General features: G+C 41.6%; 1 protein-coding gene across 3 annotated transcripts in view; it reads left to right on the forward strand.

The window, feature by feature from the left end:
• The window catches only part of fam13b (family with sequence similarity 13 member B), a 56430-nt gene that overhangs the window by 20672 nt on the left and 30758 nt on the right, over positions 1-5000 (forward strand). The window lies entirely within an intron of this gene.

The following is a 5000-nucleotide window of genomic DNA, read 5'->3' on the forward strand; positions in this document are numbered from 1 at the left end:
TCCACTCATTCATAAGATTTTCGTGGTGTTGTAACTCTGCTTTAGCTGTCAAAGTCGCATTGCTGTGCTAACATGATCCATCTGGGTCATGCTGTTACCTTAGCAGCACACTTTGTTGTGGAATTCGACTTGTGTCCGGAAATGACACTTTATATAAAAGCTGAATGGAGTTTAGGAAGGGGGCTGAGGGGAAGAATTTGACTTTGGTTGGAATGTGGTTTCGCACCACTGACTATTTAATCCCCAGTGAACAGGCTGCAAACCTTTTGTGTGTGTGTGCGTGTGCGTGTGCGCGTAAGAAGAAGTGAAAAGGATGAGTGTTAGCGCAGTGGACATTGATAAAAGGCTTTTTATTTCCTCTGCCAAGGAGGTTATGTTTTCGGTCGCGTTGGTTTGTCTGTCTGTTTTGTCAGCAGGATAACTCAAACAAGGGATTTGGATTAAACTGTGTGGAGTTATTGGAAATCACAAATGGAACAAGTGATTAAAGTTTGGTGGTGATCCGGATCACGATCCAAATCTAGGATTTTTAAAAAGATTTTTCACCGTTGCGGACTATGTAACTATGTTCTAACAATCAGCTTCCTTGGCGGTGGTCTGCACTCTCTTGAGGGCATTTGTTGTTATTATTGTGGTTAGCTATGTATCCCTCCTAGAATTTAAAATCAAAAGGTGTTTTTGCTGGTGCATTGTTAAAGGACATCAGACTTTTTCAAGAAGCCCAGGAGGAGACTAGTGGTGAGTATGCTCCAACTAGTGCTGGGCGATATGGGAAAAAAGCAAAAACAAAAATATGGATTACTATAAATCTTGCAGTTGCTTGGCCTAGTGGCTATGGTGTTGGTTTGAAGATCAGTTCGGATCCCACTTTGACCTAGACTGCATTTCAGATTTTATTATATGCATTGTTCCTTAGCTAAGTTAGAATAGCATGTATGTTATTTTTTTACTAAAACTGCTAACCTCTGGCCCAAAAGGCAAGCCCACTTTAAGCATTTTCTGAGAGAATGCAGTGTAGTTTTCTTTTTGCTGTGTTGTGTCACAAAGCCACATTTCTTTAAAATTAATCTTTTTATTTTTATTTTTACAATTATTTGAACATAGATCATGCAAATCGACATTTTTTATTAATAAATTATGTATTAGCTGTAATAATGGACAGAATTACGTAGCCCACAGCTAAAGTTTTACTGTGAGTTTATCGCTATGGAGGAGAAAAGGCTCAATAGACTCTTTTTTTGTCACGATAACAATTTCTATCACAATATCGCCCAGCCATACCTCCAACTCTCTATAGTTATTACCACATGATATTCACACACTCACACACACATGCATGGTTGTGCAAAAAACGTACACTTATGTGCCCCGCTATGTGTGTGACACAATGATAACTTGGTCACGGGGAGACCGTGTGGCCAATCAGGACTTCATCAGGATCAGGGCATTGTTGGCATATTTCAAGCACATGATGTGTTGTAAAGATCCTATCAGCTGACTCCATTAGGTAACACAAACACACTGACATAGACATAAACACTTACATGTAGGTATGTGCCAGCACACTGACACACACAGCCTCAAGTGGCGTATTCTGGCCTACGTGAAGTGGGCCAATGCTGGTTCCTGTACCTAATCTGTGAACAGACTGACGTGTTCATACTGAAAATCTGAGTTTTCTAGTTGCTTTGCGACATGAACCCTGTTTTTCGTAAGTGAATCGACATGGCAAAGAAGCCATGCACGCACAGTAAGGTAAAAACTGTTTGAAGTGAGCTACTGCACGGGCCAGTTTTAAGGTTCACTTCCCGGTGTAACTAGTGTGCAAATTGGCACCAGCACTGCTCTGCTCCTATATAGAAACGCACAATATTACACATGTACGTAGACACACACACACACACACACACACCATATCGGAAATCCATTCCCTTCTGCTCTCCAAATATGCTGAGGATACTTTCAGGACAAGAGAGAGCAAGAGAGAGAAAATTCCGGCATGGGTGTGTGTGTGTTGGGAGGGTAGTGGGTTGCATAAGTTGCATGATGTAAGCCAGACCCGAATACCAGCAATAGCCATAGGGGTGAAGAACTACAGATGATGATGATGATGTGTGTGCGATGTGTGGTGTTTGAGAGATGACATCACATCAGACAACAACTGTAGAGAGTAGTGGACAGACTAGGCCTGCAGACCGGACGAGGCATCTGATTAGTATCTCGTGCTAATGCGTTCAAAAGTTCAAAGTTGTTTACTTGCCATACTGTAGCAGTCCATGCACTTTGAAATTCTTGTGCATGCCCTCTGAGTCAATAAATAAACCGTCAAACTATATGACAGATCTTATGAAGCCATAATAAGACATTAAATTACAATATGATACAAGAAGAGAGAAAGAGACATTTAGAAAAAGACGTTTGGTTTGCCATCTCACTGTAGGATTTTTTTTAAGGTCCTGCAACTGAAAAAATGCTGCCTGGCTTGGCCAGGGCTCCCTTGACAAAGTCTGTCCCTTGGTTGACTACCCTAAAAAATAAAAGACTTGGCTGAATTGCCTGACAAAATAGCTCTTCTTTTCATCTGTAATCCCTAACACAAAAACGAAGTAAAGAAACTCACACTAAATTTGGACAAAATCAAGTTTAGACTATATGTTTTCATTACACCTCTGTTACCTTGTGACAAAGGCTTATAGTCCAAATGTGTCCTGATTTAGAGAAGCTGCTATGTCAAATTTGCAGTATCTACACATCCAACCTAACATCTAGGCTTTGAGGGAGTTTTTTTCCCCCAATGTCATTGTTGGCGTAGTTGCTGCACTTTGCCTTTGTAGGGCAGTATAGGTCGGGGGGAGGGGTCGATTTATAGTTTTGGGCTGTGCATGTAAGTGGGTTGTCAGGTCAGTGGGCCATCGCACACGCGCACACCCATCTACCATCCTCATCATATATATACGGTATACATAACAGGTAGTAAAGCACATCAGTAAATCACCGAGACCTGCCATCTTCAGGCTCCACTCTGTGTGTGTGTGTGTGTGTGCCTGTGTGTGTGTGTGTGTGTGTGTGTGTGTGTGTGTGTGTGTGTGTGTGTGTGTGTGTGTGTGTGTGTGCCTGTGTGTGTGTGCCTGTGTGTGTGTGCCTGTGTGTGTGTGCCTGTGTGTGTGTGTTTAGCCTGCATATCTGACACCTGCTGTAAGGCAGCTGCACAGTCGCTACCCGTCTGGTCCAATCCGGTCTACTGGTTGTGATGAGGGCGCTGGTATAGGAAACACACACACACACACACACACACACACACACACACACACACACACACACACACACACACACACACACACACACACACACACAAACCTAGAGCCCTCCTGTCATCCGATCCGTCATTCCCTGAGTCTGTGGAATGAGGTGTGTGTGTGTGTGTTTGCCCATATGGTAACTGGGGCAGACACATTAAACATATTCACATCTGTGGGTCTGTATGTGCCCTCATATCAACAACGTCTTGCATAAATGGCAGGGCAGAAGGTTATGCAACACTTAAGTGGAAAAGAGTTGTCCAATGGGCGTATCCCTGAGATATATTTATTCAGTAACATCACCCTTAGATAGACATTTTTCTGGCTGGGAGGAACGGATCAGATGATGTTTGTCCTCTTAAGATTGAGACTGAAAAGTTGGACTGAATGGGCACTTACAAGTTTAAACAAGAATCTGACAGACAGGCTAAGAAGCAACCACAGAAAGACACTAAAGATGTATCAATTAAGGTTGCTACCACATCTATTTTTGCTCCAATACAACCCCTGAACCGATGAAAATTCTTGGCATTGTTGCAAAATGGTTCTCTGTTCACATATGGGGCATTGTTAGGATGGAACAAATGAGGAAACCAGCACTGCAAATGAACCGCTCTAGAAACTGTTAAAAACAGAGCTGAGATCACCCTGCGCAACACATCTAGAATGGTTTGTTTTGGACTGGAACAGAAGACAACTGTTGTCTTCACATATACCCAATCAAATCGTTCCCTAGGGGGAAACGATCCATGACCATGACCTAGATGTGAAGGCGGCCTACATGTGCTTGGTATGCAAGAGGCCCTTATTCTCCATCTGAGAATTTTTAGAATTTTCACAGGTTCTCAAGATATCAACATTGTTGCAACGGTAAAAATTCATACAGCTGTCGCCACGCTTGTCTCGCTGGTGTCCGATTTATGTCTAGCTGTTGCGTTGTTTTCCTCTGCTCTGTTCAGTGCTTGATGAGTTTACAATGTCGGCATGACGAGAGGAGTGATGAACAAACAAACCTGTACGCACACACCCACACACAATATGACTCAAACGATTGAGACGATGAGAGATTTGGTAAGAGGAATAGAACAGACCCGAAATATTTACTGGAACTAGATGAGTTTGTCTTGTTTACCACACTAACATTTTAGTGTAACATGAAACTTTGAAGAGTTTGTGTATTAAAACATCCAGCTAACCCAGTGCATACACTGGCACTGGTGGTAGTGCTAAAATAGACTGATAAACAAGCTCAAAATAACACTGCTTCATCGTTGGTATAATCAAAGTACTGGCATTCAAAACTAGACACAAAGAATGTTGTTAATGTAGTACACAATTTTTATTAACAACAGTGTGGCATGTTTAAAAAGTCCAAACAAGTATGGTATTTGAGGCTGTAGGTAAAACTGCACACTGCAATACTCACATTGTTGGTTGGGGTGCATCCAATGTTCCAACGTTGTTAAATCCCACTCAGGATTGTACTTTCTACTGATATTACTTCCTTGATAAATTTGGGCACAAAATAGAGCTGAGAATTGTCAGTTTTGATCAAAAATAATTCAGAGGCATATGAATATCGAAATGGAAATCATCTGCCCCTAGATTTATCACATTTTTAGATGTACACAGACTATATATAAAAAGCTTTAAATACTTGGATATTCTAATCCATATTTTCAAGACATTTAAAAAATGTGT

Source organism: Engraulis encrasicolus, chromosome 22 (assembly GCF_034702125.1).
Source record: "Engraulis encrasicolus isolate BLACKSEA-1 chromosome 22, IST_EnEncr_1.0, whole genome shotgun sequence".
Classification (NCBI taxonomy): Eukaryota; Metazoa; Chordata; class Actinopteri; order Clupeiformes; family Engraulidae; genus Engraulis; species Engraulis encrasicolus.